The sequence below is a fragment of the Benincasa hispida genome, chromosome 11 (genome assembly GCF_027475165.1).
Source record: "Benincasa hispida cultivar pf3 chromosome 11, pf3_genome.v1.1, whole genome shotgun sequence".
NCBI classification, from domain to species: domain Eukaryota; kingdom Viridiplantae; phylum Streptophyta; class Magnoliopsida; order Cucurbitales; family Cucurbitaceae; genus Benincasa; species Benincasa hispida.
In genome coordinates this window covers 50,294,027-50,303,032 of record NC_143488.1, presented here as the reverse complement: position 1 = coordinate 50,303,032, position 9,006 = coordinate 50,294,027, and the positions used below count along the sequence as shown (strand labels likewise).

The window sequence follows — 9,006 nt, the reverse complement described above, 5'->3', positions numbered from 1 at the left end:
CACCCCATCGCGTATGAGAGTAGGAAACTAAATGATGCCGAATGGAGGTATGCCGCCTCCGAGAAAGAGATGTTAGCAGTAGTTCACTGCTTGAGGGCCTGGAGACAGTATCTCTTGGGGGCCAAGTTCGTGGTCAAGACCGACAACAACTCCATTTGTCACTTCTTCAACCAACCGAAGTTGTCGTCCAAACAGGCACGGTGGCAGGAATGTCTAGCGGAGTTCGACTTCCAATTCGAACATAGACCGGGGAAGAGCAACCAAGCGGCTGACGCTCTTAGCCGAAAGAGCGAACATGCGGCCCTGTGCATGTTCGCCCGCCTACAAGCAAGTACGTTGAGTGCAACAGTACGAGAAACTGTCAAAACTCACTTGACAAATGATACAGCAGCGCAGGCCATCTTACAGTTGGCCAGGGAGGGGAAGACACGCCAGTTCTGGGTGGAAGATGATCTACTATACACCAAAGGCAATCGCCTCTACATCCCCAGATCCGGGGAGTTACGAAGGTCGCTGATGAAGGAGTGTCACGACAGACCGTGGGCAGGACATAATGGTTGGCAGAGGACTTATGCCCTTCTGAAGCAAGGCTACTATTGGCCAAGTCTTCGAGACGATGTCATGCAATTTACCAAGACTTGCCTTGTCTGCCAACAAGATAAGGTTGAAAGGGCGAAATTAGCGGGTTTGCTGGAACCCCTACCTGTGCCCTCTAGACCGTGGGAGAGTGTGTCTCTCGACTTCATCACCCATTTGCCCAAGGTGGGAGAGTTTGAATCGGTCCTTGTTATCATCGACCGGTTCTCGAAATATGCCACGTTCGTCCCAACGCCGAAAATGTGCACAGCCGTGATGACTGCTCAGTTATTCTTCAAACACATCGTGAAATTATGGGGTGTCCCCATGAGCATTGTTAGCGATCGGGACGGAAGATTCACTGGGACATTCTGGACAGAATTGTTCAGAATATTGGGATCATCACTGAATATCTCCTCTAGCTATCATCCCCAAACTGACGGACAGACGGAGCGCTTCAACAGTATGCTCGAGGAATATCTGCGTCACTTTATCGACGCTAGGCAGAAGAACTGGGTCCAGTTGTTAGATGTGGCTCAGTTCAGCTTCAATAGCCAGCAGAGTTCCGCGACCGGAAAAACACCCTTCGAAATCGTGTGCGGCAGACAGCCACTCATGCCACACTTGGTGGACCACCCTTATGCAGGCAAAAGTCCTCAGGCACATAACTTCACTAAAGAGTGGAGCAAAACCTCTGAGATCGCTCGCGCCTACCTAGAAAGAGCATCGAAGAGGATGAAGAAGTGGGCTGATAAGAAGCGGAGGGCCCTCGAGTTTCAAGCTGGGGACAAGGTCCTGATCAAGCTACGACCGGAACAGTTTCGTTTCCGAGGCCAGAGAGACCAACGGCTAGTAAGGAAATATGAAGGTCCAGTGGAGGTAATTGAGAAGGTCGAGAGAACCTCATACAGGGTTCAGTTACCCTCATGGATGAAGATTCATCCTGTCATCCATGTGAGTATCCTGAAGCCCTATCATTCCGATCCCGAAGACGAACAGCGAAACATGCTAAGGCGCCCACCGGTCACGATGAAGAGTTCTGCTGAGAAAGAAGTTGCAGAAATCCTGGATAAACGTACGCGCCGTATTGGAAGACCCAGACGAGAACTGACAGAGTTCTTAGTGAAATGGAAGGATCTCCCCGACGAAGAGATCAGTTGGGAGCGGGCCGAAGACTTGAAGAATGCAGCTCCAGCCATTGCAGGTTTTGAACAAGGTCGGTTGATGGGGACGTCAACCAATTAAGTGGGGGAGAATGTAACGGTCATGCTTGTCCAGGGCCTGTTGCCCATGGCCGCATGCCCAATCCAACCCCTTTCTAGCTTACTTTCATATCCTGTATTGTATTAGTGTAGTTAGCTTGCTTTCTTTACATTTTCATTGTAAGTGATCACTCGCCCTTTTGCATATGCAAGGGCGCCAGTTGGCTTTTTGTTCAGAATGCACTATATGGGGATAAGACTAACCATCATTTCCTCATACCCGGAGTAGTACTCTATAAAGCCGTTGTTGTTGCTTATTGCTTTCTAGTCTACTACAATCTTTCTTTCTTTATTCACACTCACAAATCTTCTTACGAAAACCTTTTCTCCAACCCGTTTTCTAAAACCGTTTTCCCTAAAACGGGGGTGGAGGTTGCAAGAGGCACTCGGTGTGCCATCGGCAGTCCGTAATCGAGTTGGCTGGCTTGTTCGTGAGCGGGAACAAGTGCCGCACAATCGCTAAGAGAAGCTTCCGAAAGAGCGATTGTGACACCATGCATGCATGACCCACTTTATTAAATTTTCCAGCTGCATGCATGCGTTGTCTTGTAACAAAGTCTTGAACATGGTGACCAAAGTGACGTCTAAAACTAAAGTGAACCCAATAATTTCAAACAGCCCTTTTCATTCTATACTTTTCCTTTTCCTTTTCTTTTCATTCTTCAATCTTTCTACGCCTTCTTCACCTTTCAACCACTCCATTTTTTTTTCTTTTTCTGTTGATAGAAACTTGTTTGACAATCGATTCATTTAATATATGTTATTTTCTCTTCCACTTCTATATGTAATATTTGAAAACCTCTATGGGGAGATGACAATGGATGTCCCTTCTAAACGTATTTAAAAGTGTTAAGAAATTAACAAATAATAAACACAAAAAACGTAAAAATAGATAATCGACATACTGATTTACATGATTTATTAATTATGTGTTAGTCACGTCCACATAATTGAAAGAGAACAATTTCTTATTAGAAAGTGATACATAATATAGAATGAAGACGCTTATATATAAGGTTTAAAGAGTTTATATAACACACTTTTCTAAATATTCTTGGTTATTCAAAACGTCAAGTAAAAGATTCAATGCATTCCTAGTAACGAAACAATACATAATAATATTAAGGGCTATTTGGGAACCAATTTATTTAAACAAAACAATTTCCTATATATGTTTGTTTTTTAATTTAAGAAAAAAGTTTTTAAATTCAGGAAGAAATTGGAAAATAAAAATAAAAATACTAATGGTAAATCGCCTGTGTTTCTCCACTTCTTCACAGTGCCTCAACTAGCACCGTTCAACTTCATTTTTTAAGTATATTAAAAAATCGATTTGAAATCGAATCAAACCGTTTCTTTAATAAATATATTAAATATATATATATATATATATATATATATATATATTTAAAAAATAGAATAACTAATGATTTTTCGCATGAGATAAATCTCTTACGTTTTTGGTATTTATATTTTTGGACTTTGGAAAATATGAAAAAGCATAAAAAAAAAAAAAAGTGAAACCGAACCAAACATGTTCGGTTCAATTTGAACCCTAAACTGAACCCAATCGAACTATGAACAGCCCTTCTGAAAGGTGCTCTCCACAACACAAGGAGCATCATGACACTACTTACAATGTTTTGACACTCTCGTGTAGTCTATATATTCTTATTTTCCTCGTTCTTAGGTCAAATCATTTAAATTTAGGAAAATTTCAATTTATACCCTTAAACTTTAGAAATTGTATTAATTTAAACATTAAACTAATAGTTGTATCAATTTAAATCTTGAACTTTGGGGTAGTATCAATTAAAACCCCAAACTACTCATTGTATCAATTTAAATCTTGAACTTTTGTAAGTATATCAATATAAATCCTGAACTTTCATAAGTATATCAATTTAACTCCTAAACTTTCACAAGTATATCCAAATAAAACATAATAGAGGATTTAAATTGTAACACTTATGAAACTTTAAGTTTAAATTGATATATTTAAGAAATTTTAGGGTTTAAATTGATACAATTATTAGTTTGGGGTTTAAATTGATACACAAGTCCAAAATTTAAATTGATATACAATTATTAATTTAGAATTTAAATTGGTACAACCTAAAATTGAGTGATGCAAATTAATATTTTCTCTTCAAAGTTTTAACCTCCGTTTGATTTGAACTTCCCTTTTTACTCCTTTCAACTCGGTCATTTTTTTATTGTAATTTTGATGAGGAGAATTAGAAGAATGAGAATGTTGTAGTTAATAATTAGTTGGATTGCATTGAACATCAACTCTCTTTCCGTCCTGATCGGACTAAGGTAAATCTATCTGATATTTAATTTGCAAGTAAATCTGGAAAAAAAAAAAAAACGATATTTTAATTTGAAAAGTAAATCTCAATAAAAAAAAATTAAAGAAACTTTTCAAAATTTGGATGATTGAGATTTAGGACATGTTTTGAAGTAATTTTGGAATGATTAAAATTACTTTTGACAGGTCTAAAATCATTTTCTTTCGATGTTTGGCAATGATAAAAAAGTGACTTTGGAAATACCCAAAATTACTTAAAGTAATTATAATTAAATAATTACAATAAACATGCCCTTAATTCTTTAAAAATCACTTTTTATTATACGAAAAATCACTCCTCAAAGTATAGAACCAAACATTAAAATGGTAATATGAAATTATTTTTAGCAAATCACTTATTAATAAATCAATTTTGTTAAAACCACTCCTAGACATACCCTTAAGAGATGTTTGGGGCAAAGAATGAATAATGAGATTTAAAGAGTTACAAAGTCTAAGTACTTGTGAACTCCTAAAACCAAAAATGTAAAAAGTTGATAAGATATAAAATTGATATTTTTTTAATAGTGAGATCCACAAACCCTTTAAGTCAAATAAGAAGTGGAGTTCAAAACTCATACATTCTCGATTTTTGGAGGGAAAAACAGCGTTAAAATTAAAAATAAAAAAAATCGTAATACAGTTACAAGCATTTTGGGATCCTTTTAGAGGGAATTTTTGGAATAGCCTCAATGGGAAGCATGTGCAGAAGAGGGTGGTTGCTATAAATCTGAAAAAGTGAAGGTATTTTAGTATTTTGAAAAATCAGTCTCAAATTTGGTATCCGTCCAATTTTGAGTTGTAATTGAGGCTCATTAAGTTGTTTCAAGCCCAATCAAAGTTCAATTGGGATGTAGATGAAGATCAACCTTTTCTTGAATTTGAGACAGGCCTGTATTTGGACTACTCTGTTGGGCCAACCAAATAGGCTTATACCTCAACGCTCAACACTAATATTTCGTTTTAGGGTAAGAACTAAAATGTTAAAACACAATGAATGACAGGAACCAAAATTTCTTAAAAATAAAGGGCCCTACCGGGTTCGAACCGGTGACCTCTTGATCTGCAGTCAAATGCTCTACCACTGAGCTAAGGACCCATTTATGATGCCCATTACTTAATTTTTATTTAATTTTTATTCACTGCTGCTGCTTTTTCTTTTTCTTTTTCTTTTTGGAACTGAAGCTTCTCGTTAGATCTTGTATGAAGAGAGCCAGATATTGTTTCATGAATATTAAATATTAAATATCTTACACATAAATGTCTTTCTTTGAATATGTGAAATAATTAATATTTAGAAGTTAATATTGTTTGGTTTACTAATTTTATATATATAAATGTTAATTAAATAATTATGATAATGCAATATGCAGTAATTAAATTCATCATTATTTAATATATGGTTGTATTATGTAATTATTTAATCACTTAAAATAAAAGTAAATAAATATTATTGTATTAAATATTAATTAAAATATATTTTTATAGAATTACTAAATTACTAATTTACTAAATTAAATAGAATATTAATAACTAATCATAGAATTCATATTGAATAGTTAAGCTAACATAATTGTAAATATATAAAACATATTAGTTGAGATTTGTTAGGTCTTAATAATATATTTATATTTTAAAACTAATTAAAGTCAATAGTAATGTTTAAAATTGATACTAATTTACTAATTATTAGTGTTTATCTTCTAGGAATAGGAATAAGAATCTCACTTGTATGGAGTATATTAAAAAACTGATGTAAGACGAGTTTTAAAATTTTTTGAATAATAATATCAAGAATTTTAAAAAGTGAAATCTTGTAAAACAAACAACGACAGTAAATGTTTATCTCACATTCTATGAAACATCCTATAAGACAAAGAGGCTCTTAGAAAGGTAAATAATGTCCAATAATTTTTTGAAATTCAAAACTAACATTTATAAGTCCAAAATAATAATAATAATAATAATTAATGACAATATTAGGCAATGTTGTATACTTCAATGAAATAGAAATTAGGCCATTTGTTTTATGGGAATATAGATGACCAGAATATTTAGATGTCCAGAATTGCAGATGTCTGGAATTACAAATGTCCAATATTTTTAGATAACCATGTTTATTTTGTAGGAATATTTTTATAGATATTTGAGAATACTTTGATAATTGTGTTTGTTTTATATGATTCATAGTTGAAATGTCTTGAGTTTATATATATATATATATATATAAAACCAAAGGACTAAGGGGTCATGGATTTAATCCATGGTGGTCACCTACTTAAAATTTAATATTCTAGGACCTTCCTTAATACCCAAATGTCTTGTGAGATTAGTCGAGGTGCGAATAAGTTGACTTGGACACTCTCTCAAACACATACACATAGATATAAGAGGGTGTTTGAGAGGGCAATTTGGTATGTCATCAATATCTTATACCATATCCATCAACAGTGCACTTAACTCTTATTATCACTCATGCTTGGGTTGCCACTCCAGCCACTATCTGCACCGACTAACTCTGCCAACTTCTGTCAATGGCCAACTTCGATATAAAATTTTGGCTACATTTGATCACCATCGACAACAGCCACCTCCATCAACTCCAACGATCATTATTAGTTCATAGTATTTTATAGTCGTTCTTTATAGTAATTTGTCATTAATAAAAACACTTTGAACATAACAAACCAAATAAACTTGTATATAGAAATACTTCTGAGAAAGAGTTACCAAACACATAAATTTTTTTATTTTAAACAATTTTTATCAAAAGTGTTCAAGTTAAAAATAACTTTTTGAAAAACATTTTTTTCCAAGTTAATCCAAACAAAAGCTTGTATCATGACAAAAAGATTATAAACTGGAGTTTGGGATGTATAGATAGAAGATTTTGATGTATGTTTATGTAATTTTGTGTAAGTAGACTTGGCCATTTGCTTGCACATATCATATATAATTGGAGAATGTGACTTTTGTTACATTTTTTTATGTCAACCATATAAAATGACATTAATAGGGTCATTATAGTGCCATTATATTTTGAGAATATTTCACTTACAATATAAATCCAAATTCATTTTGTACTAATAAATACAATATAATTTTTTTTCAACTTAACTAGAAATGGTACTTGCACAAAATTGTAAAATGATTGCTTAAATTAAAAAAATTAAAATACATGATGCAAAAGTGAAGAGTAAACTGTAAACCTCATTCCTAAAACTCCAAGTAATATATGTGTATTTTTTTTAAAAAAAAAACAATAAAACAATAAAAAATGTGTAATCCATAGTTTATTTAAAAAAATATGTAAAATTATTGAATAAAAATGTTTCCAAAAAAATAATCACCATAAAAATAGATTATTCGTGTCAGAAAAATTGTACCAGATGTCCTGATATATGGACTCAATTAAGTACCTCAAATACAAAAAATACAGACATATAAATTTCATAGATACGAATTTCATATATCATATTTCATCTTAATATTCCAAATAGTTCTAAAAAGAAAAAAGTAAGGACAAAAGAGTAAAATAGAGATGTCCTGAATATAGAAATAAAAAAAAAAATTCATGTTTTAGAACATTTAAAACTCTCGAGATATTCTGTGCAGGAGGCTGAATAATCTCCAAACACTCGAACATCTTAAAATTTTATAAAAATGAAAGGTGTAATTGAAATAGTGAATGTATAGAAATGTAGATGCCCATAACAGCCCGTCAAGGAAGGAGAATCAATTTTATTCCTCATTAATGAGGTTTACTTCTTCAATAACAAGAACAATGAGTTGGTAGGACCTACCATGCCACCACCACTAATTCTTCTTCATCAATCTAATTTTCATTCTGCTTCGTCAATCTCATTCATTTTCGTTCTCTCAAGAAAAAAAAAATCAATCTCCTTTTTATCCTTTCGTGCGTCCAAATATCGAGATTTTGATGGAAATGTCGATAAAAATATCGAAATTCATGAAAAATTTAGAAAATTTTATAAAAATTAATGAAAAATGTTATAATTAGTTAATGAAACTTTGATTTTGGTTGAATTAGACTATAACTGATAATTTTTAATCATTATTTCTATAAAGTAAGACAACGTTTAGATATACACAAATATCTATGTAAATGTTGATGTGGGAGCAAAAATTTAAAAGTAATGAAAAATAATTACAAAATAATATCAAATATTGAAAATTAATTACAAAATTATAGGGCATGAAATATTTACATATAACATAATTGTAAATTGTTACTATAAAATGAAGTGGATACAAAGATGAAAAATTATAGCACTAAACTTATATAATATAACATAACATAATAAGAATATAAAAATTATAACATTAAGCATAAGAGAGATATAAAAAGTACAATAATAAACATAACACAACATAATGGAAAAGAAAAAAGAAAAAGAAAACTTTACAAGTGAATAGAATTTAAGTGGGAGAAATTTTAAATAAGTCACATTATTTCAAGTTTGAGGTGACATCACGTAAAATCGGATGAAAAATATTTTATTTTTTATTATAAAAGAAAAAGTTTGAGCAAGCATACTTAATTGCAAAAAAGAAAAATTGAAAATTCTCGAATGAAATTGTGAACTACACCATCTTTCCCGATTATTTTACATTTTGGGTCTTCACTCTCGTCTACAAACAAGACAACTTTCTTTATTAGAACTTTTTACAATTTTTTCACTCTCTTATTTACATTATTTATTAGTTTTCTTCTAACAAAAACATCATGTAAATTTTTCGCAGTAATTAGTTACTATCGTCTAATATGAACTAAATTATCAAATAAAAAAAATATTA

At 32.3% G+C, this 9,006-nt stretch overlaps 1 non-coding gene across 1 annotated transcript; it reads right to left on the bottom strand.

The window, feature by feature from the left end:
* Positions 1 to 5,215: 5,215 nt before the first annotated feature.
* On the bottom strand, positions 5,216 to 5,287 carry TRNAC-GCA (transfer RNA cysteine (anticodon GCA)). The gene has a single exon. It is a non-coding gene; the product is annotated as a tRNA-Cys (tRNA).
* Between the last annotated feature and the right edge of the window lie 3,719 nt (positions 5,288 to 9,006).